Source organism: Coloeus monedula (genome assembly GCF_965178545.1).
Source record: "Coloeus monedula genome assembly, chromosome: 3".
In the NCBI taxonomy this organism is placed as follows: domain Eukaryota; kingdom Metazoa; phylum Chordata; class Aves; order Passeriformes; family Corvidae; genus Coloeus; species Coloeus monedula.
Window position 1 is genome coordinate 58,389,060 of NC_138783.1, and position 25,223 is coordinate 58,414,282.

Consider the following 25,223-nt stretch of genomic DNA (forward strand, 5'->3'; position numbering starts at 1 on the left):
TGTCGTTTCACAATAGAAGGAGTTAAGTTGTTACGCGCGCAGGTACTCACCTTTTCCTCAAAATGATTAAGAAATTGAAATTATGGCGATGGTGTACATGGCAGAGCAATTACAAAGTGGGCTTAGTGGTAGCTGTAATGGGAGAGGAAAATCTTGGAGGTAATTGTGGTGCTTTAAATTGCTTCTTAAACTTTCAGTGGATGAAAATTGCCTTGATTCTCCTAATTATGTACTTCTGAACTCCAGCACAGTATATTGAAAAAGAATCACTGTTTCCAAACCTTTGCTGAACGAAAGTGTTCTTCTTTAGAAGTTTTGTCTGAGTATATAACTTTGGACCCTATATTTCAATCTTTGACTTGAGAAATCAAATTCTGTATCTTCTTACTGAAAATTAAATGACAGGGCACTTGAGCTGTTGTTCACCGGGGAATGCTTCACAGGTTCATTTACCGTATGGAGCCTGTATCTGAGAAGTATAATGGAGTCTTGCTTTTAGTGCTGTGATCAGTTGCAGGGGAGGGAGAGAGGGAGGCAACCATTAAGTAAATGGTCATGTTTTAGGCGAGGCTGTCTCTTGTCTTCAGCCTTGCCGGTGTTCACACGTATTTTACTTCTACATCTTACAGTACAATGTGTTGTCACTATCTTTTCAATTTACATTTTGCTTTTTTTTTCTTCCTAAAAGCAACAAGTTTTGCAAGGATTTGGGAGATTTATTTGATGCATTGTTACATGTTGAAAAATGACAGATGAAATTACAGAGGAACTACTTGGAAAAAATTATTTGAGTTAGTAATAGAATTTTTTTTCTGGAAAAAATCTTAAATGTATTTGCATCTTTCTTTTTATCATCATGACTTTTATTTTCAGATCCTAGGGCTCTGCTTGCAACTCATAGAACATGACCCTCCCTTTCCTTATCTCTTTTATGCCCTTCTTTCTTTTGCACCAGACCCTGTTGAGACATCCAGCCTTAAAAACTTAAAACCTCAAGTTTTTTTTTTTAAGTCATCTCCCAAGCTGCAGCTGCTTATCATGGGCAGAAGGCTTTTTGTGTGCTAAAGGGTAAGTGGCTGCTGCTACTTTCTCTTGATCAGGGCTTCAGGGAAGAGCAGTTCCTCTTTGAAGGCAAAAGCTGCCATGTTCGGTCTCTCTTGCTGCTGTACAAGAACTTTGCCAGGGCTACAGATGCATCTGCGGTACAGTGGTGGAGCTAGAAAAAAGTTATTTGAAAGACTTACAGATGACAGCTTGGACAGATCTAGAAGGCAGAGAAGTGGATTAGAAGGTACAGAGAAGTGGTGTTAGTTTTTGTATAGCTGAAACCCATGTCTGTCTCAAAAAAAAAAAAAAAAAAAAAAAAAAAAAAAAAAAAAATTCCCCCCTCACCCCCAAGACAGGGATCTTTCAATTTGGATTGAGTTTGTGATTGTTGAGAGATGAGCCATGGGAGTGGCATCATTAGAGGCCAGTTAGCTTGAACATTATTTCCAGATCCATGCTTTTACAGAAGTGTTGGTTTTCTAATGTGCTCTTTTCTCATCTGTCGGAGATTAGAAATGTCAAGTCCATGGTCTTGGTCCTCAAATGAGAAGAAGAAAAGAGGTAGATGTCCAGATTTGAAGAATGTTGTTGGTCTGGTATAGCCTGATGTTTCAGGATTGCTGCAAACTCATGCTTCAGTTGTGTGTGTTACTTTTTGGTCACTTTATGTATGAAAAAAGCCAAATAAATGAGATGTTTTTCAGCACAGCCATATTCAATGAAGGGAACTGTGGCTGGACTGTGCTCAGTGAGCTGACAGAAGAGAAAGAAAAATGGAGGATTTACCTCTGAGTCAGAGGAGAAGCTTTGATCTCCAAAACAGCTTTCTCTTCTTGCAGGTGTTAGCAAAAATATCTCAGCTTTTGCTTGAAGATTTTGTTGTTTTCACTGACAGTTTTGGTAACTCGATGGAGTTTTGTTAGGTGTGTGAGAAGGAGCAAAGACTTTCCCCCACTATGGTGATTCAGCACAGGAGTGGCAGGAGGTGGAGTTCACCTTTCCAGCCTTGGTTACAATCTGCACCATAAGCTCTGAAACTTCACTACCCTATGCCAGTGATTTATGGTGCTTACAATTTTAGTGCCACTGACGTGTTTTAGAGATTATTTGCTTTCTTAAATCTTACTTAAACGCTGCTTTCTTAAATCTTACCTAAGTGTTTCTTCACAGATAAAGTAGTTGACAGAGACTGTACATACTGGAATTTTAAGTCTTTTGCTTATCAAAATTGCAGCAGCCATGTGAAAGGCTCTAGACATTTTCACTTTCCTGATCCGACCTGGCTAACCCATGTAGAGGTAAAAATTATTTATTCTTTAATATGAGCCTGTCCTGTGGCAAAGCTTCCCACTGTCAGTGTTTGTGCTGAGAGGATCCCGTTGGATAGGGACCAAAGTTTATGCTTTTTTACCTTGATGTGCTTTAGGCCTTACCTGCTAGCCATCTCCAGTGTTGAATCAGAGGGCTGGAGCTCAGGTCATTTATTTGTCCTTAAAAGAGATCACTCCTCTTGTGTCATGTGTGAGTCTGTACTAGGTTCAAGCAGGCCTCAATGTGAAAATGATAGTAGTTTTGTTAGCCTGGAAAGAACCTCCAATTCCTAAATTTGCATGTAAAAAGTATTTCTCTTTGTATTGGGGGAAAAGATATTATGGTTAGGATAATCTGCTAGGAATAGGAATGCTAAGTACATAGTTTGGAAACTGTGGGAAAGAGTTGCTTTGGGATGGATTGAATGTCACTTCTTCTATAATTAGACATTTTAGCCTATTTCTAGAACACCCTATATTTAACTCATCATAAGCATTTCTGTGTGGATATACCAAATACATTTTTTGTTTTGAGGGGAATGTTCTGCACTTCTCGAATGTTGCCGTTAGTGCTCTAACGGTCTCATCGCTTCACTTGTGAGCTCCTTCCGCATTTCTTTCACCTTCTTGCATGGTAGTGGTTTGACTTCTGAAGTGGGTGCGGTAAAAATGTCGTCCCACACAACACTTGAGTTTCTATGCTGGAAGAAAGGGGTGAGCTTGGGTGATTCAAATTGTTGTCTGCTCTTGAGAGAAATATTTTTACATATTGTGGCTGCGTATACAGTTTTGTCATGCTGTATGTTCCTCTAGAGTTACTTGTGTTTTTCTTGAGATCCTTTGACAGAGTGAATAGAGCTGACAGGTTAGAAGAAAACTACCTTGCTCTTCTGAACTTTGTTGCTTCTGCTGTTCTCCAGTTTTCAGCTGTCTTGGTGTTTATTCAGTTTTAAGTTGCCATTAGGGAAAGAAGCAGCAAAATATGATTGTGAAACTACAGTTACAATTTGTGATACCCAGTGCTGACCACTGTCAGAAAATTAATATTTAACTTGCCCTTCCAACCAGACTCAATTTCAAGTTAAAAGCAAGTTTTCAAGGATACTGTCAGTTTTCCCCTCTTTGTGCCTGCTACATGTGCTGCCTTACATAATTTTGGAGCTAACAAGAATAGTTTCCCAAGGATGTGATGGCATGGTTTGTTTTTAGTGGAGGCTGTCTTTCCAACCAGAAGGTGACCCTCTTAGGAAGAGCTTTCATGAAAACTGTGTCTTGAAGGCACCAGGGCTAGCACATTGTCTGCTGATGACAGAATTTGCCTGGCATTGTCCTCGGCGGTGGTGGTTACAGTATCCACTCGCATCCTCTTGATGCATTTTCTGTTCTGTGCTGTCATTCCACTTCTCCAGAGCCTCTGTAAACTATTTACTCTCTGTAACTATTCAAGCTTTGTCCTGATGCCTGTAAATTAAGCATGCAAATGAGAGTATTAGCTATCAAGAAAATAATTGTGAAGCTTATGGGCCGTGGAGGGCAAAGGGTGGCAAACTGCACACATTGCAAGAATTCACTTCCCTGTCTTGTGGTGCCTCCGAACGAGCTTGTTAAGAGCTATGAGAGCCCAGCAAAGACCTTCAGGTACTCTTGGTGGTGAGCTATTGAGAGGCCATCCTGTTGGTTTGGGTTTTTTTAAAAAGACCAACTTATGTTTATTTCAAAAAGGGAAAAGAAGGAACTGTAGAGAGGAAGTGGCTATTTGGGGACCTTTTTTCTTTACAGAAAAGAGGTGGTTTAGACACATGAATGAAAATGAAACTTTGTGTTGAAAAACAGTCTAAAGTTTGCTGCGGATGGCTTGCATCATTTTTGAAAGTGCTGGTCCTTTTCGGTGAAAAAAGTGTATTTCTTTTAGTATCAGTTAAAAGCAACAATGAAATAAGTGCTTTTTGAAACAACTAAGTGAAACACACTTTTAATTTGTCTGAAGGGGCTGTAATCTGAGCGACCTGATCTAGCCGAGGATGTCCCCGCTCACTGTAGGGGAGTGGACTAGATGACCTTTAAATGTCCCTTCTCACAAAAACTATTCCATGATTCTTACACAGAAACCATTTATTTAGACCATTTAAAAACTGACTGTGAAGGGATTTCCAGAGAAAAAAAAAGCAGCAAGAAAGTTACTTTTGGCAGAATATTTTCCTATTTGTGCCCTTCTGAAATACATATATCTGATTATGAATGCTTCATGTAATGCAACATTCTACCATTGTTTTTATAAAAAGCTAATTGTCTTTTAGTATGGTCCTTAAAATGGCATGTATTAAATGTTGTTTCAGTGGTACTGGACTAGAAATAATTCTCAACAGTAAGAAATGTTGGAAAACTTTTGCCAGACTACAAGAGCTTGGACTTGCAAATGTTTTTTAATTATAACAGGAGTATATGCAGAAAAGCTTAATGCTTTTGAAGTGATGTAGCTAGAAAGGTATATTTTGTGTCTAGATTCTGGTGTTTGTAATGTTTAAAGCTTCTCTTACAGGTGCCCTCTGTTCAGGTGGGCTTCAGAAGCATTTTGTTAATTTTTACTTCAAGACTTCATAAACGGAAAAACTGTGACGACATTTATTGATATACGATGATGTAAAATCTGTGCATTTGAGGGGAGAGACGGCAGCAGTTATTACTTGCAAATAGCTGGGTAAAAAACCCATTGCCCTGAGAGAGGAAACACAGAACCACTGATGCATGCATGCTGCATAGATGCAACATGGCAGTAAAAAAAAGGAAATATAAAAAAATCAGTGGGAAGTTTTGTGGGTTCATTTTTGCTGCCTTCAATGAGGATCTCTAGGTGGGGTGAAACTTCTATTGTGTGGAGAAAGCAGTTTCTTTCTGACAGAGGCTGCCTTGGGAGAACCTGTTACACTGTCTGTCATGAACAAGCCCGATATTTATTAACTGGATGGGAGAATAATGCTAGCGCCTTGATGCTGTCTGTGGTATTTTCACACACCATGTGCTTACAGAGCTTAGGTGCACACTGAAGGTGCTTCAGCCTCACACTGCTTTTTCACTCATAAGTGAAGGCAGTGTGTGTAACCTCCCTGGTGGCTTGGTGGTACATCCCATTAAACCCACACAGCAGTGGTTTGCATGGATGTGCCCTGGAGCACGGGAGGGAGGTTTGGGCTAAGCAAGTTTTACTCTGGATAGTGAACTGTTCTGGAGGTGATGGGTTATAAATCTTTAAACAGCTTATTTAGCATCTGCCCAGGCCCTTAGCTTGCCCTTAGGTGAGATTCAACAGTAAAGCTGTATTAGTTGAGGTAAAGTTGCAGTTTAAACTCCAGACATACATTTTTGTGAGCATGTAAACTTGCACCAGTCTAATTTAAAATGTGCCTTTAGTGAAACAGTCAGAGGTGTGTATGGTCATTCCTGAATGTTTCCTTGGCAGGAGCACTCATCCAGCTGCTAGACGACTGCCATCCTCATTTTTTCTAGCTGACAGCATAGGTTGTTTCCTAGTGCTTTATTGCCTTCCCCTCCTATCCGCAGTGCAAGCTGTTAGTGAGAGCAACCCTTTCCTTATCTGGTTCAGCCAAGATGAGCCAAGTTCACAAGTCAGATGTCGATGCCACAGAAGTTGCTGGGCTGGTTGACTGAACCAGGTTAGGGATTGATTTCAGAGTGGTGGAGGTGTGGAGTTTGTAAGAGCTGGGATTGAGCAATAAGGGGAAGGATGAAGTAGCACAGTTGTCCTTGGAAAAGGACAATTTTTCATGGCCAGTGCTTAGCAAAGCAATACTTAGGATGGTTGACTAACTCTCTTTTACATGTCACATCAAAACCTGGTCTCCAGTGAATTATCTGAACACCACAGCTAGATGCTTCTGACTGAGAAGAAGAATGTGTTAACTAATAAATTTAGTATTACCCAAAGTTATGTAGGGGCATAAGTCTCAATAATATATAATGGGAGGAAAAGGTGTTTGCTTGTTATTTTGGGATCACATGCAAATAAAAGCTTTTGGTGAAGGCAGAAACTTGGGGCTTTTTTTGTTCTTTTTACTTCTGTGAGAAGAAGGGGAAGGAAATGCAGGGATGAGAAATGCACTGCTGCAGTTTTGAAAGAATGTTAACTTCTTGCTTTGTTTAAAAATATTCTAGTTATTCCTGTCTGCTAAATCAGGTTATTGAAATGAAATGATGACCTTTGCTCTGAGCCTGAAACAATCCAGAAGGAAAGCAGGTGTTTGCGAAGATTAAACCTCTTACCTCAGCTAGGAAGTGTTCTGGTAGGGTTGAGATTCTAAGGGTGCCATATTCTTGCTGAGACTAAAAATGTAAGAATGAGGAAGAATTTTAGAAGTTGGTTATGGTCAGTTGCCAAGAGCAATGCCGTGATAAATTATTAACTCCTTGCACTGTACTCCCTCATAGTACAAACAGAATAGCTGGTTATTGTGCTCTGCTTGGTAAGTCAACACTGTAAAAAATTCCTCAGTTATCTGGAAAATGTCTTCTTTGGGGTCTTTATTAAAGGGATACGGTAGAATTAAAAATCATATTCCCCTCTGTTGAAGGTGGTTAAAACCAGTAGAAATCCATGGAGGCAATTTCTTTCTTTCTGTCTGGGGACCTGGTCAGCGATTGTCGGTCAGCTTGGTTTCACTTTTGCTCCTCTCTTTTCACAGTCCTTTGGTGAGGTGTGGTCCCTCCTACCTCCCCAAAAAGCACACCAGAGTGAGGCAGTTGGGCTCTTAGGTGCAGAGACATGAGGCAAGTTGACTCATAGCCGTTCTGCTGGAAAAGCAGTTCTGTGGAGACCAGTCCTCCCGTGTTAGCTGTAACTGAGTCAGACGAACAGTGCAGGGGCAAGCTGTTTGGAGCATGTGGGTACCTTGCTGATGCCGTGCAGTCTTGACGAATAGATTTTCAATTTTTTAAGAATTAAGTAATCTTGATTTTTGTTTTGCTTTTATAAATATAAGTACTACAGTATTTACCTTTGCATTTTTGCTTAAACTATGCAGAGTGTGGAAACTTAGATGATTTTAAGGTGCCTCAAAAATAATTTATAAAAGAACATTCCTCTCCCCCACTTATATTAGCCCTATGCTTCTTACATTAAATTTCTAAGTTAATAATCTATAATTCATGTAATATATATGAATTTGCATGTAAATATTACTTTTTGAGCTAGTACTGTAGTAATACACCATGAAAATAAATATGTATGAGAATTTTGAAATGTTAAAATCCTAAAAAGTTACCCCTGTTGCCCCAACGACATGAACAGTTTCATGACTCAGTTTCCCTTGTAAAGTATTTAACACAGACTATGCTGCGCCGGTGTCTACCAGAAATTCTGTATCATCTTTCCCCAGCCTGGCTATAACTGAAGGCTCTGCTGGGGTAGAAGCCTCTGGTCCCCATCATTCTGAGTTTGAGTTTTGTTCCAATGGGAGCTGGGGAACTGGGGGTGTCTTCTTCAGCATCGGACAGTCAGCCTTCCAATGGCCTTTCTTCTTGCAATAAGCACGTGCCTTTGTCCCTAGGGGGAGAGGCTTTCTTAGATGACTTTTCCTGACTACACTTCTTCCTGGGACAGGGTTTCCCTTTGTCACTGGAGTCTCTATCTCAAAACACTGTCCAGGCTACTTCTAACAACTTACTCATGTCTTGAACCCCTTCTAACTTTTGCAACTTTCTTCTTATATCATTTGAAGCCTGACCTACAAACAAATAAACGAGATGCTTTCCCCCTTCTGTTGTATCAGGATTTATGTCTGTGTGTTTGGTAGCAGCTTCTCTTAACCTGTTCAAAAAATCAGTAGGAGTTCCATTAGGACCTAAAATCTGTTGTTCTTTAGCAGGACACAGATGAACTTTCAGGGTTAAAAAGAATATCCAGCTTGAGAGCAGACGATTTCTGGACCAGTGTCAGCATCTGCCACCCCAGTTTTCTTAGGAAAACATTGAATCCTGCCAGTACATGTTGCAAGATATGACCAATGTGACTTACGAACTAAGAAGTAAATCTGCAAAATGCTGTTGGCTACATAGTATTGTTGGAATCTGAGATGGAAAATACTTTTTTTTTTTTTTTCAGTTCTCCTTTTGCCAATCCAGCAAAATTTAGTAAGGTTCAGTTCATGCTGCAAGGCTTTTTTGTTTAGAAATGCTTTCGAGCAACCATTACTTTTTGTATCTTTTTTTTTTTTTTTTTTTATTTGTTGGCTGCTTGGGGTTACTTGAATATTTGTCAAGGGTGGGACCTGTGTCTTAAGTGGATGTCAGAAGTGATGCCGAAGCAAACTTTCTCTTAGTGTCTGATGGGTCCTAGTTTAGAGCTTTCATTCTGATTTCCAAGGCATGAAGCGGTCAAGTGTTTGGTGACATGGAGGAATGTAGTCTTGTCTTTTGAGGCAGGGGACAGCTGTAGTTCTGTGGAATAACCCAGGTGGTCGTAGAGCTCACATGGGAGTGCATGAAAGCCAGGGACAAAACATGCTCTATCAGAGGAACCTAACTGAGGGATATGTTTCTAGGTTAGAAATGAGGAGAATTTGGACCCTGTTCTTTTTCAGGGAATTGCAGACTTCTGATTTGGAGATGGTTGTTCTACTAACAGTGCCAGTCACCAAATGAAGGCATTTTTATTCTGAACTGTTTCAGGATAAGGATGGGAAGACCATGTTAGGATGGAGCACCTTGGTTCTCTGAAGGGTAAAATGTGTCAGAAGCTCCTTGAAATCCGATGAAGATTTGTACTGCTTTTAAGTTTATGCAGAAAAATCTCCTAGACTATAGCAGTACATGTTAGTGTTAAATGAACTAAATATGTACTGGTTGATATATTTCTCAACATAATTACTTGGCTGACTTGTCTTCTGTTGCTTTAATTGGCAACCCTGCAGATAACAGCTCAAAAGTGGTTTTCCTCAGTTTTATACTACCAGTTGCCCATTGGTGGAGGAAGGATATGAGGCCATCTTAATAATTTCTCATCCTACCTGAAAATACAGTTTTAGGCTGACTAAGGAGATGATGTTTTCTGACAGATGATATTAGGGGGAAATCTAAGACTGAGCAGAAGACAACTTACATAGGGGCTGAGTATAGCATATTGCTTCACATAGAGATACCATAGAAATTACAGCTGTGCTGGATTTTCTGCTTTTCACTGAAGTTCTGCTTTGTCTAGCAGTTGGTTTTTGTGCTAGCTTGAGGGTACCAAATGCTTCTTCAGGGTTTCAATTTTGCGGTAGACTAATAGGTGTGTTACTCCAGGTATTAGTGTTGGAAAAGCCCTGTAGATTGTTAACCTGTCCCCATTTCTAGGACAGGGTGGTTGTAGAAAAGGCTGGTACTGTATCTGGTGCTTTTTGCCGCTCGTTGTGGTTCTTGTCTGAAGATTTCAGAAAGAAATCTTAAAAATATTTCATCTGTTAAGGAAAGTAACTTGGTTTCTTGGTGGTGTACATGCCTGTTTGAGGAAGACCAGACTCTAAAACCTCCAGAGCTGGCCTGCCTGTTGTCCTGGGCCCTGTTAGATGAGAACGTGCCACCAGTGTTTTGTACCCTGCTTTGGTGGCCTTCTGGGGCCACATTTTAATACGCTTGACCTGTTTACTTCTTTATCCATCCATCTGGCTGGCTTTCTGCGTGTGGGCCTAATTTCTTTCATTTCTTTTTCTTCAGAAGGTGTCACAGAGCCTCTGCGCTCCTCAGGGGCGGCCACGGCCCGTGCAGGGGGACGTGGTGCGTGGGGGCAGACCTGGCTGTGCAGGCAGGAAACACTCGCGGCTGGGCCTGGGGATCTTGGGCTGCGCTTCCTGTCGGTTAAACCACGAGCAGGGGAGCAGATGCGCCAGAGATGGCACCGCTGCCGCCCGCGCCAGGCAGCCATTGTGTAACCAGCTGGCTTCTCGGCGGCGTACTCTGGGCCCATGTGCTCGGGGCCTTGTTGTCCCTTTGAGCCCCTTCTTGAGCCACCTGAGAGAAAAGATTGGGGTTTAATTAGTTCAACAGAAAGCAGGACTTGAGCTCCTGAAGCGTGAATTGTAAGAGAGTAACCATGGAAGTTATCCTAACACAGTGAGAGATGAGGTCCAGTGTTTTGTTTTCCACAGCTACCACTGTGCATGTGAGAAATGGACAGGTTGGGCCACAAGTCGTGCAATTTCACTAATATCTTTCTGGGCAGGTAATTGCCACATTACCTGACCAGATTTTATTGTAAAATCTGTGATCGTTGGAATGATTTTTTTCTTTTTCATTATTAATTTTTTTAATCTCAATACACTTGTGGTTTGGAGACAACTCTGGCTTTCAGTTAAACAGCTTTTTAGAAGTGCACAGAAAAATCACATAAAACCTTCGATTATAAACAACGTAATTTTTTAATGTGGGTTGCATGATTTCTGAAGATATGCACATTATTGCAGCATAATTAATTTATTGAAACTAGAACTCTAGTAGTATCTTCCCCAGCATCAGATTTTAGAGAACTGAGTACTCTCCACATCAAAATTGTTTTAGAACTGAAACTCTGCATACATTTCAGCCTTTTTATCTCATTTAGTGATCTTTTCTTCCTCATGTGACAGCATAGCTCCCAGAATATTGTTTCTATCTCTTAAACTGTATATTTGTTGACTCGCCAGCATGGAGCAGGGATGTCTTTGCTGTGGGATAAAATGCTCATGTACTATATGCTCTTTAAAACAGAGGGTCTCAGCCTGAGGGGCACATTCCTCAGGGTAGGGAAGAGTAGAAAGGTTATAGGGAAGTGAGATTGAATGGGTAAGGGGTTTGGGGTTTTTTTGTTGCTATTGGTTTGGGTTTTTTTCCCCTGCCTTGTGTTGGGCTATGAGGCACTGTGCATTGCAGCCTGCATGAGAGGTTTTGCATGTACAGAAGAGCTGCTCTCAGAGGCAGGCACCACTCTGAGCTCCTGGTCCCCTGGGTTTCTGCAGGGCCAGGAGCCAGCACCACAAGGGCAAAACTCAGCATTTTGGCTCTGTGAAAGGCGGCACCAGCTCTCACATTTCTAACATAGCTGCACTGGAAGCCTTTCACAGGGACAGGATGATTCTGCTGGCCTTTTTCCCTTTCAGTTTTTGAGCACTGTTGTTCTCAGTACTGTCTTGTTTGAGAAAGGAAAGATACAAACAGGGTACAACCCTGAGGGGAACACATAGTAAAACCTCCGCAAAACCTCTTGAAGTTTATGGCATCTTAAAAAAAAAGGCATAGATTTGGGGGTTTTTACCCACCCACCCACAATTCCGATATTAATTTATTGTATCTGTGGTCATAGTAAACCACTGAGACTTCACAGAAGCAGACGAAATGTTAGACAACAGAAATGAAAAAAAGAAAGGAGGGTGGAGGATAAATTAAAGGATTGATTAGAAACTATGTAAAGCAGCCTGTCTCTGCATTACCTTGTTTATTGTACTAGTTAATCTTCCACCTACCACTCAGCTTTTGCTTGTGTTTTCTTCTTTTGCTTTTTTTTTATAGTGGTTTTTTTTTTTGTTGTTTGTTTGTTTTTTAAGATTTCTTTATTGTGGGGTTTTTTTCAGAGTTTTGAGTTGGTTGGTTGGGGTTTTTTTTTTTTTTTTTTTGCTTTTTTGTTTGGGTTTTGTTTGTTTTGTGGTGTGCAGTGGGTTATTTTTTTTTCTTTTTTTTTTCCCTCCTGACTTTGTATGGGTTGAATGTTGTGCTGGGAGAGGAAAGGGTAGGTTAGAAGTGATAGATAAAAAACATTCTGCCTCTGGTTCCTATGATGATTTGTGGGTTTTCATAACAGAGATGATGTCTGCGGAGGAGCTTCTTGCGTGATGAGGCTGTGGTGCTGCAAGAAAAGCTGGAATGTTTGTTTCCCAGAGACCTCAGTGAAAATTGTCAGAGGGCTGGAACAGCTATCCTGTGAGGAAAGTCTAAGAGAGTTGTTCAGCCCAGAAAAGAGAAGGCTCCAGGGAGACCTTGTTCCAGCCTTTCAGTATATAGATGGGACTTACAGGAAGGATAGAGACGTTACCAAGTCCTGTAGTGCCAGGAAAAGGGACAATGGTTTTTGACTGAAAGAACATAGATTTAGATTGGACATCAGGAAGACATTTTTGACAATGAGTGTCAAGAGGCACTGGCACAGGTTGCTCAGAGAAGTTGTGGATGTCCTATCCCTGGAAGTGTTCAAGCTCAGGTTGGATGGCGCCATGAGCAATGTGATCAAGTGACAGATGTCCCTGTTGATGGCAGCAGGGTTGGACTTGGGTGATCTTTAAAGGTCTTTTCCCCTCTGAACCATTTTCTGATTCTCTGCACTGGGGCCTGCATCAAATCCTGATAATTCAGCGAAGTCAAATGTGACCTAAGGAAGGACCTTTCTTCTTCAGGAGATGCAGCCTACCTTTGCTCCCATTCATTATATGGAAAACTTACAGCAATCTCAGTCCTTTCTTATGGAAGTGTTAGAGGTTCTTAGAATGAAGGAAAGGTAGAAACAATCTTATTCTTGTGGGTCAAAGTGGGGAAAAGCTGCTGTAGGAGAAAACTTTTTCCTGGTGATAGAAGCTATGTGGATGCATGTCTCCTCAGTGGCCCTTCTGTGTATGACAGTGTCAGGGTTTCTCTTTTGGGAAGCATGAGTGGACTAGTGCAACAGTCCCGTTCAGACAGTGCCTGAGAGGGGGCAAGTGCATGCTGAAATATCTGTATTACTCGCTCTGCAGAGCCGAGGGGTGGTAGAAAGAGGTTTCCGGGTTTGTGAGCCACTGGCTGTGGTGAGGTTGTGCTGGTTCCTTTTGCAGAATGAAACCAAGTTGGGCACACAACTCAGCACAAGGTAGTGGGGAGATTTTGTGTTTTCCCCAGGTGATTCGGTTTCCCCTCCAGCCCTGCCTGCTGCCTTGCTTCCCCCCACAGCTGGGGAGTCAGGCTGGCTCACAGAGCCCTGTGGTAGGGGCTGTAGCTGAATGGCACAGGCATATGTGTAGCAGCCACCTCTGATGCCTTATTTAGTTCTGCAAAAGACATGGGAGCTTGCATGACGAAATGAGGAAGAGGTGAGGCTTGAATTTCTCTACATCTGGTTTGTGGGACCTCTGAAAGTTCCCAGAATACCCTGATTCTGTAGGTGTTTTCATGCAACACTCATAAATTCTGTGTCAACTTCATTTCATTAGCAGTGAATTTCTGAGTCTCCCAGGAGCAGGTGTGTGCTCATATGAGAGTGACTTAGGCTTCAGTGTACACTTCCCCAGACATTACGAAATGAGAAATACTGGCCTGTCCAGACACTGCCTTCCCTGGAGGGACCTTTGCAGACCCTGGTCCTTTTCCATAACACTCTTAAGAAAAAATTTTTTTTCTTTTTTATTTTAATCTTGTTGGTCTCTTAAGTTGTGCTTTGTCACTGTTTGAAACCCCATGCTGGGAATTGTTAGTCTAGCAACAAATCAGAAGATAATTTATGTTCTCTTAATAGGCAAGTTCAATAGTTTGAAATTCCCCAGACTAATAGTCTCTCTTCTTAATCCCACCCCATGCAAATACTTTAGAACATGAATTTAAGCTACGCTGATCTGTAAAAAGAAAAATGTGCAAGTGGCATGGGAATATTAGTTTCTGTCTTATTCTACATAGCTGAAAGTTAATGTATTTATTATTGTAATCATGCTAAACATCATGAAGCATATGCATTTTCAGAATAACCTGAATGAATACATTGCATTTCAGAGTGTATTAAAATTGGGAGCTTAAAAGCCCAAAAAGCTAACTTATAATTATGTCTTGAGTGAATGTTCTTCTCCACTATAACTGTGTAAGCAGCCTCTCACCTTGAGGAGGTTTTAAAGGCATGATTTTACATATTCTCTGTTTGGTTCTTTAACAAAGATATTTTTCTGCAGACATTTAAATGACTTGGGTCTGTAACGTTATGTCCTGGATAGATGTTCAGTACAGTAGAAATGTCTGTACTCTTCATGCTGTTAATGCTGCTTCTCCAATTCAGGCAGCCTTCAGCACCTCATTGATTTAACCCAGCAGCAGCTTTTCGGGAAGGGCAATACTGACCAAATTAGGTGAAGGGCATTATTTTAAAAAAGACATTTGGTTCAGGACTCTTACTGTGCAGGATTAAGAAGCAAAGGCACCATAATACTCCAAGTCTATGGACTGGTGAATGAAAAGCTGGACGTGACCCAGCAATGTCCATTTGCAGCCCTGAAAACCAACTGCATGCTGGGCTGCATCAAAACCACTGTGGCCAGCAGGATGAGGGGTGTGATTCCGTCCCTCTGCTCTGCTTTCCTGGGAGCTCACAGTTCTGTGGTTGTGTGAAAACAGCACAGATCAGTGAATTTCTGACTTGGAACCTGAAAGGTAATGATTACCTTTTGAAAAGCTGGCTGAAATGAGACAAACATATGCAAGAGGGAAATAAGAACAGTGTAGAAGCATTTGCCTCTCAAAATGTTATTCTTAAAGCATTTCAAGTGAGCAGTGCTGATGGTAGTAGGGAGAAAGAAGGAAAGATGATGACCAAAACTGGAGATAAGAAGCTCAAACCTGCAGTTTCTGTGAAGGGATGAAAGAGTTATCTCTGGAAGGTTTAGAGACAAGTTAATTGCGTTCCCTTTTTCCGTGTACAATGGGGAGATACTCAGTGTGTCTTCACTGGATGAGATTATTGGTATAACCTGCACGTAGAATTCTTTGTGCTATGTGCTCCACACCCTTAAGTAGTTGGCTGTCTAGTAACAAGTTGGTTTGTGTACCAAACAAGTTACAGCGAGAGCCTAAGGTCTGGGTTTTGTTGGTTTGGTTTATTTTTTTTTTCTTTGTTTTGTTTTTTGAAGTCCCTCTGGGTATGTAATAACTCACATTTTCTAACCAAGACCGTGTCCCTCCTTCCATGTCTCAGTGCTGTGTGTGTGTTGGTACTTTCTTAAAGTTGTATCCAATCTCAGGTTCAGTTTTAAGCTAAGGTTATGAAAGTATTCTTGAGTTCAGAGCAAACGGATCAGCAGGTGACTTTGCTCCCTTTCCTGCATGGTGCAGGACATCTTACTTATTGTTTTTACTTGAGAATATCTGGAGTATTTTGTTCCTTCTTGTCTTTCTCTTTGGTGAGCTGTGACGCTGGTAGAAATTGCCCATGCAGAAAGCACATGCCAGCCAGAGCTGTGACTCGTGCTGAGAAAAAATATACGGTTACAGCCTTCCAACCCAAATTAGCCTTCGCCCTTCTACCTGCAAGTTTAAAAGCTTATGTCCCTCAGTCTATAATTTTCAATAAATTTCAATTTTTTTTTTTTGTTAGGCTTTAGATGATATGTGAGTTGCAGCTAGACTGATCTGTAAATTGCAGTACACTGGAAATCAGACAGAAGATTTCACCTCAGAAAGGACTAACAAACGTCTTGGGAGACTGTCCTAAAGATGTTGAGTTTGTTTCGGTGTCTTGTTTAAGAGACCAGATCCTGGCCTATATAAATTCTGTCTGAGCTACCCTAAAAAACCCGTTTAAGCTAAAAATTAGGTTGAATGCTCTCGTGCTAAAAAACTCCAGACAGTTATATTAGAAAAGACAAGCACTGAAAAAAACTACCCCAGACTCGTCAGACTTGGAGGTTAGTGGGAGGGAGTTCAGAAGTCTGACTGACAGCTCTGACTTTCCTGTGTGCAGCTGTTCCTTATCAGTCTGCCTGATTGTAGGTATGTTTTGGTACTTTGCACCTTTTCTTAAATCACCTTTCATTCCTGTTTCTATAGACTTTTGAATTAAGTAATTCCGCTTGTGAGGTGTTGGCACTCTTTCTTGGGTTGCGTATTTTTGTTGCTTTTTGGGGTTTTTTGAATCTTTATGAAAGCTTAGTGCAAGTTTCAGCTTTGTGATTTTGACAGTAGGAGATGTGCCTTAATTTTTCCAAGAGATTTGCTGATGGAGATTTGTCTCTCGTGTCCCAACCTCATGAATAAATCCCTGCCTATGTTAGGAATAGCGCTGGACTCTCTAAGCCCTTAAAACCAAAAAATTCACTGTAGTACTTGCCTTAGTTCACTCATCAAACTGTTTCAGAAAAAACTTCTGAAAAGAAGTAATCTCAATTTTTGTGACTGAATGGGTGACAAAATGGACCTTTGGGGATGTTTAGGGAAGGTGTGTTGGGGCATTGTATGGGTACTCTGCCTGGTTACAGAGTGGAGAAAACAGACTTCTTGCCTGGTGCAAAAGTTCTCACTGATTAACTCCTGCGGTATAACCATTGGAAATGTGTGACTGAGTACTTAATTTCTTATATTTATGGGTAGAGTTAAATGAGGATCTTTGTGGCAAATAGATTAAAAAGCTTCAGGCATGGTTTGCAGAAACATGTTTTAACTGATAAGCTTTATACATAAGACTGAAAATCTGATATATGTAGCTATATATTTTACCCACATGTCATTGTTAACCACAGTGCTAACTTTAATATAAATAAAAGTGTTCTTATAAATGAGTATAATCTCTCAAAGACCAAAATGGTTGTTCAGTGCTGAGTTAGAGTAGCTTATAGGTAAGTGTTAGTTGCAGTGCTTTGTGGTATGGGCCGTACTGTTTCTCATTACAAGCCCTCTTAGCCATTCATTTTTTGCTTTGCCTTGATTGGGTCTGTGATTCTTATCTAAAGGAGTAAAAGTTACTTAAGTAAAGATTTAGGTTAAAGCAGCATGTAATTAATGTTCTTCTTGTGTGTTTCATCTCTGCTCTCTTGAGTTAGCTTGCTTGTAAGAGTGTAATGGTGTATTGCCTTATATTCTCAGCCTTAGCAAAATGGACCACTTGGGACCAAAATGGTCCCAAGAAGGAGGATGCCTGAACAACCCAGGGTGAGTCGTAAGAAAAACAGAGCTTTAACAAATAAATATGTATAAAGTCCAAGATGCATGATGAGCATGTAGGAAAGCTAAGGTACCTGTCATAACACATGAAGTACCTTGTGTAGTCCTCTGAAGCAGTACATTTTTTGCTGATGACCATGGGATGGCCATGCATCTCGTGTAAAGAGGGAGATTGCTGCTCCTTTTCTTTCAGCATTGCAGTGTTTGACTTGCCACTGTCTAAATTGTAGGCCCTAGTCTGTGGAAATAGGGTTTGCAGGACACCTTCCAGGAAGGGAAGTTGGGCTAAAAGCCATCAGGGAGGTGGTGGAAGAGCCAAGCCCAGGGCAGCAGCACATCCTGGCTGGGCAGAAGGAAGCCAGTGGTGCTGTGGAGCCGTGGGCTGGAAACATCATCTCCTTGCACCATGCCGGTCACGTGCTGAGAACACGCCTGCCTGCCTCCTTCTCTCGCAGCAAGGTCTAAGGGAGACAAGGATTAGTGTAATTACATGATCTTGAATCCAGAATGGGGATTGGGGTTTCTCAGACCCGCTGAAATAAGTGGCAAGTGCTTCCAGACCAGAGTTCTCGTTGGAGGTAGGGTCTGCAGGTTTGTTCTTTTGGGCATCTCGGAGTCTCTGTTCTTGGCGTAGCCTGCCTGTGTTCTGCAGTTCCTAAAATGAAATCTCATGCCATCCTGTAGCTGTGAAGTAAGAAGGAAAAACGACTCCTCTGCTGCAAATGTTTTGTAGGGGATACATTCTAGAATAAATGTTTGTCCTGTTGGTAGAAAGGGTTAAGCATTGAGGGCAACAGGTATAGGCAGACTTAGGTATGTGATACGTTTGACTGTTTTGCAAGGTGCTATAAATGTTGGCTCCCTGTAATCTGATACCAGGGTAGGACAGGCTAACCTAATGGAGGAAAATAGACAGCAATGTAAAAGAACTGGAAATTCAAGTCTAGCTGACTAATACCAGCCTGCTCCAGAGGCTTTTGACTGTTCATTTTGCTGACAGCTGACAGCAAATGAGAGGCAAACAACAGAAACATAGACTAATCTGCTCTGTATTCATACAGATTTTTTAAAGACACTGCAAAGGTAAGACACTTTCATGTTTCTCAACCTGGCACTTGCCAAATGCAACCTTGAACATACACATCACCGACAAGGGCAAAGTACCAAACTGAGGCTTGAAGTTCAGATCTGTGAGTTTGGGAAAGGGGAGGCTTCAGCAGGTTCTGTGTGGGTTAGTTTGTGCCCTGTTCTAGTTGGTGCACATCAGTTAAATTTAGATTTCTGAAACTACTCAAGGACTGAAACACAGAAATGCAAATCACACAGCATTTCTATGGCTATGTCAGAGAGTAATTTTGAACTTATTAGAATTTCTTTTTGCACAAGTTTGTTGTGCTTGATGGTCCAGTTATAAAAGTTTTTTTAAGAATTAAGTGCAAAAGGAAATCCACAGAATGCTAAAAATCTGTGTTGCAGAACTTGTAATGGGGTTTTTACTGAGCTGGGTTCTGTAGCAACCTCTGCAGAATGCTGAAAAAGTCCTGTGGGAGTTTAACTCCCTGATCTAGAATTACTGACGCTTGGCTGGAAGAGGTTGCCTGGAATAAGAAACTTTTAACTTGAACTTGATCTCTGCTGGCCTCTTTTTTTTTTTTTTTTTTTTTGTTTTCCTCTTTAATGTATATAAATGGTGTGTTCATTTATAGTGCAGCTAAAAAAAAAAGTTTTGTTTTTGGCCACCCATTTTTCTTTGGTAAACTTAACTTTTACCTGCAGGTGCTTTAAAAATAATGACTGTGTTACTAATTTATTGGCGAAATAGTTTTTAAAGAACAATTTACAGTTTTAAGTCAGTATTGGGTACAGACTAGCAACTGATAATTTGTGAAGTTTGGCACCCTACCAAAGCAATTATATTTAGTTTCTCTGATCTTTCTTCCTCCCACTGCCACTACTTCATTCTCCTGTGTGTATGTGTTAATCAAAAGAGCAAAATCTTTCAGGGTCAGACAGTTCTTCCCCCCTCCACCCGTCTTTTACAAGTTTCCTCATATCCTGTTTTAGCTGTCTTGGAGCTCAGCCCTTCAACTCTTTCTGTATTGAGATCTTTCTCTTGGAAATCAGTGAAATTTGACTTATCTGCAGCTGTGTTGTTATAGATGCTTATAGGCTTGTGGTCTTAATGCTCCACAAAAGGTGCTATTAAATGCCAGAAACCACTTAAAGGTGCCTTTTAAAACATTTATTTTGTGTCACTGGAATAGTTAATTTGGTTTGCAGAAATTTCTGAACCGGATTTGAGATTTCATCAATTTACTGTTTTCTCTGTACTTTTTTTAAAAACAGCTTTTTGAGATTTTGTGCAGTGTAAAAAATAGTAAGATATATTTGATACTAATGTTACTTATTAATGCTGGTAATGTGGTTATCCTATTACAACACATAAAACCCGTCCTGTCTCTGCAAATTTACTATTGGATAAAATAGCATATACTAATTATTGTAGGAGAGGAGGTAATGAGAGATCTTTTGTTTTCCTTTCTCGCCGTACTTAGTATCACTTACCTCTTGATGAACTAGACTAAGTGGGCACTTGCAGTGTCATATCCGACTTGTAGTCCATCTATTCTGATTTTGCAGTGTTTAATATATTACTGTTTTTCTGGTGGGGAATATGTGAACCCAGAAGTGAACAGGTAACAGGAATAAAATGACGGCAAAATCCTACATTTAGAGATGTGTGATTGCAATCTGCATTACTGAAGGTTTGTCATGTGTTAAGACAGCTCTTTTCCATTGTTTAAAAAGAAATCCTTATGTAATGGGGCTGGTTTGGTCTTATTACATTGAGCTGTTTTTAAAACATTCTACAGTTTTCCTAAGCTTTTGACTTCTGTCATGTCTGTAGCAAGGAGTTTGAGCAAGTACATCTAGGCCAATGCATTTTTAATTGCTTTCCTTTCATCCTTCCAAAACTAGTTGCTTCTTGACTTAATTGAATGTCTCCTTGTTCTCATTTTATCTCATTTTATCAGCTGGGAAATATGATCACCTGATTTTTCCTTTCTTTACCAATAGTGATGAATTAACTACAAAAGGCAGAATCAAGAGGCAGACCAAGTTAGTGACTGCCACGAGTCTTGGACCAGCAAACCACACTTCCCAGCCTCTGCATTTATTGGGCATTAGCATGCACGTGTGCTGTTATGCAGTAGCAAGAGGAGAAGCAGGCCTTTGCTATGAATGTTGTTTTCAGCTGGTCCTTGTATCCATATTACATTGCTAAACGAGGCCATGCTTCCAGAAACATTCCGCATAATTAGGTTATTAGGATAAGGGACCTTCAGATAACCCTACAGAGAAGTTCTTAGAAAGACAGGCAGTCATGCTGTCAGTTGCCAGGGAGCTTGGTGTGACACTGTGCTTGTGGCCAGCATTTTTCAGGTGGTGAAGGCCTGACTTAAACCCCTCTCTCCTTTTTGACAGTACCTATGCACAGATGTTAGCTTTCCAAGACCAAGATGTTCATGCTGCCCTGAGATGTTGGTGCTGCTCCATTCCCCTGGCCAGTAGAATGACTGTGGAATTCTTGCAGGCTTGGCAAACTGCATGATCTCCCCATGTACCGCCTAGGGGACACTGTCCTTTGGGGGGATGGGGGGAGGGGGAAGGGATGACACCAGTTAATCTTGTTTGTTTGGATTTTAGTGGGTATGGGGAAGATCAAGCTAGATATTTTCCCAGCAGCACTGGGATGTTGATAAGCAGCAGTGGGTGGAGCTGACTGAACTGGAAGCAGAGAAGGACGACTCTTGTGTATCCTCTCATTATATAGAGATGTGGGAGGTTGTGGGGGGTTTTTTATCTTCGGTAGGCAAAACAGCTGCACCAAAAGTTAAAAGTCAAGTCAGTAGAAAGGCACACATTTCATACATGTGCTTTGGTGTATATGTGATGCATGTGCACATGGCTGTAAAGCGGGGTCATACAACTGCAGCTGATGTGTGTGAGTGTGTGTCCATGCAGGCAGGTAGAGTGGGGGCTGTGCAGTGCAGCAATGTTACGTGGCTTTTATCTAACTGTAGTTGAAGTAAGTGGTTTATCTGTGACCTGAGGCTTCAGTAACCCAAATTCAATCTGAAAAGTCTCAAAACCATACAGGTAGCCCGGTGGTGACATAACCACTTCTAAAAATTTCCCCCTATCTTCTCTTTTAGGTATCTAATGTGCCAAAAGTTGGGCAGCTGCAGAATGATGTTTGAATCCACTGAACAGTTTTGACTGGGGGCTAGTGATGGAAGGAGAGCTGGGGGCTGCCCGGCAAGGAGGAAGAGAGGTCCAATCTCTCACATGATTTGGGGAGGAGAGGTGGGATGGAGTTGTCATGTCCCATCTCCTTAACTTCTTCTTATGCTATGCAGCCAATCTGTGGAAATGCAAAATCCAGTTATTTTCGTGCCTGGGGAGTGGGGAAGCAGGAGAGGGGATTTGGACTCTCTATTCCCCCTGGAGTGTCCTTGCTCTCTTGCTTTAGGTCAGCTAACTTTTCCTGTTGAGTTGGCTCTACTTTGCTAGAGCAAACACTTAGTGAAGAGGTGACTAAAACCCAGCCTGCCCTGTCTCTTGCCCTATCAAATTAGGGAGGCTTGCTCTTAGCAGATGTTCAAATACTTACTTTGGAGCTCAGGAGCTTCAGTAGTAAAGCTGGGGAGAGCCTATCTCACCTCTGTATCTTTTAGGTCACTCTTTAAGCCTGGCCTGTTGGTGGTAGGCTGATCTTTTGTTGCTGCAGCATAAATCAATTACTTACAGTGCTCTGTATCTATACACCTACACTGATTTGGGGCTACCTTGACATATTGAGCATGCTGGCAGGAGAGGATGCAGAGATAAAAAAGCCTCAATCATGCTGTAATTTTTTTCGCCTTTCCCAGCGGTGCTCTGCCACGTTGCTGGGTTTGGGTATAACAGCTGTGTTACATAAATGTGCTGAATAAAAGGAACTTTAAAAAATATGAGGGAACATGGGAGATTGGAAGAAAAGGGTTTTCAGGGGTGGGGGAGTCTGTAAACAGTGCTGGAGCCATTACTGTTAATAGTCTGGAAAGGAATCTTGCCTCAAATTAAATATTCAGGCTAAAAGAGGTAGTTGCAAAAAAAAGGATGAAAATGAGATTTTTGTTTGGGTTGTTTTTTGTTTTTTTTTTTTGTGATGGCAAAGAGCTTGTTGCTTGCGTTTGTGCTTTTTGCTCTCTTTGGAGTAAACATCTTTTAATGTTGAGTGGATTCATTTCACTTCTTTAATATTGACTGAATTGTGTGTCAGTTTTGGGGTTTTATGCTTGTTTATATTTAAGAGATGAACCCTCTTACTCTCTGTCCTCCTTGCTGCATATGCACTGAGAGCCTGTGGTGACACAGGCTGATTTCCAGACGGGCTACAAAACAGGGATTTATTGATACTGATGATTTCTCTTTGTCCTTAATGAAAGCTCAGCAAAGGTCACTGTTGGCTTTTATTATGTCAGCTGCCCTTTGCACAGTTTGCCCTAGGCAACATGGATGCTCTCAGAAGATTTGAGTCTGTTCCTTATGGTGTTTCTTTCCTTCCTCAGTGCTACCCTCTTACCATGTTGCTTTTCTCTCTCCTTTAATTTGTGTGAGCAGTTGAAATACTGAGCCTTCAAAAACTTTTTGTGCCAAATGACATATGTTAATTTGTTCTTGTCATTTCATCAACTGCAGATGCCCTGGGTCTTAAGGGCATGGTTCAAAGCCCTTGATCTGTGCAAATTTGTAATATTACTGAATAGGAAAAATTAATCCATGAAGAATGACACAGAATACTAAGGTCTTAACATTTATCCTTAGTGTGGACTATATGTAAAGATCATTGTTGGTCTGGGATTTCTGGATTAAGAGAACGGTGATATCATTCAGCTTTGCCCTCCTTTTTAAGAAAACCTGACTCTATGATGATACTTGTTCATTATCTTAAAGGGAGGTGACTCTTCAGAAAGTGAACTGACTCTGGGTTGAACTGTCCTTGATCTCCACTGGTAGAATGGAGTTAGAAATTTGAGTGAAATGCTGTGGTTACCATCCATGTGTTTGACCTCACCTGAGATAGTTTTCAGTCCTTCCGTTCAAGATTTCCAGGTGATGTCTTTAATCTTCCCTTTCCTCTCATTCACTCCTCTCTTTTTCCTGTATCCAAGATGGTGTAGAGGAGGGGTTCAGCTTTGTTTCTGTTAAGTCACAACTTTGACATTTCTAGGCTAGAGCTAATGCTGCAGACTGTCTTAGGAAATCAATGGGAAATCCCAATCTCAAGTGATTTGTCCTTGTGTTGAATGAGTGGAATTGTTTAATCAGTAAGCCAGAATTCAGATCTGCGCTTGAGTTTTAAAGCAGCTAAGCTGGTTCTTATTTTAAATGTACGAATAATCTTACTAATTTCATGAGAAAGGCATTGCAGGATGATTACAGTCATCTTTAGTAAACCTAAATGGGACTTGATTCAGTAGCTTGCTGGAAGCATCTTCCAGCTCATCTGGGATGCTCTCATTACCAAGACTTGAGTCTCCCAAGCTCATAGCTGACCTTTAGCAAATTTTTGGGTTTCTGCCTGGTACTTCGATGCCTGCTACACCTGCTCCAGTGTGGTGCCATTATCTTATTTTGGTGTTCTGCATTATAGTGCTTGAATGCTGAGGTAGTATGGCCTGTACTGGCTCATTTTATCAGGATTTGAAGGAGAATTTCTGGATTCCAACATGGAGCCTAGTTGCAGTATTGCAGCTTCACTGTTGGGACCAAAAACGTTGGCTCTGGAGGTATTTCTTACAAGCTTTGTTGAAATGGCTCAGCAGAGCTAGGACTAACTGGAGGGTATAAATGGTGAAGAGTGGTAGGGAAAATGTTGCTGTCTAGCTGATGTCTAGGTCAGAATCCTGCAGTGCATCTTCTGGGATGCCAGAGTAGCATGTACTATGACTGAATGCGTTTTTTGACAGGCTGATTGAAGAGCTTGTTTCTAGGTGTTGAAATCAGTGGGTGAGGGGAGTTTCCAGGGGGATTGAAATAATTTTTTTTGAGTTCAGTTTCAAGGATTAAGCAAAATTAAGATGCTTGTTTATATTGCTGTGCTGTTTTGTATAATATATTTGTACAACAATTAGTAAAAATGAAAGCAAAACCTTACTTCCTCCATAGTTCTGAAAACTTGATGTAAATTTTATGATAATGTATATTGGGTTCCCTTTCTCTTAGGACTATTTGTATGTAGTCAAGGTTCCTGTGTATATGAATACAATTTCTGCATTTTATGCTGTTTGCAAATAACTTATTTTCTACTTGCAGATGTACATAAAATCAGGCAAGGGATAAGTGGCATTATATAGCAAAAACAATACTCGTGTTTGTGTTAGCCTATAGACAGCAGGACCCTGTGATAGTTGGAATAATGAAAGCACAGTTTATAAAAATAGATTTGGAGGAAAATATAGCTGGTTTAGAATTCTGCTGGCTTCTGTGAAAAGCTGCTCTTGTTTTCTATATGGCAGAGAAAGTAATATGGGTTAAAGGAAAGTACTTTTGCATTATTTTGCTGTGCTGTTGTTGCCCAGTAGATAATTTGCTATTTCTATATACTGCTACAGAAGTAATGAAAAATATCCTGCAAACAATAATAGTCTGAGTCCCTAACCACTGCAAGGTTAGATATAAAAGCTCACTAAAGCCTGTTCACCCACTTGTCTCTGGCTTTGGTACTAATGTTATCATTAGATGTTTCTTTTGTAAGAAGAATGTATCATTTGACTTTATTTATAGAGCCCTTGGTTTTGGGGCCAGGGTATAGGGGAGAAGGAACAGTCTCACATCACTGCATCACCGCAGTGCAGAATTCATAAAACAGCTTTTGACTGACTGTTCCTGCAGTTCTATCAGATGATTAGGAGT

General features: G+C 40.9%; 1 protein-coding gene across 4 annotated transcripts in view; it reads left to right on the plus strand.

Annotated features, from left to right (window-relative positions):
* ELF1 (E74 like ETS transcription factor 1) overlaps positions 1-25,223 on the plus strand; it is an 88,981-nt gene that overhangs the window by 21,994 nt on the left and 41,764 nt on the right. The gene's annotated exons all lie outside the window — the stretch shown is intronic.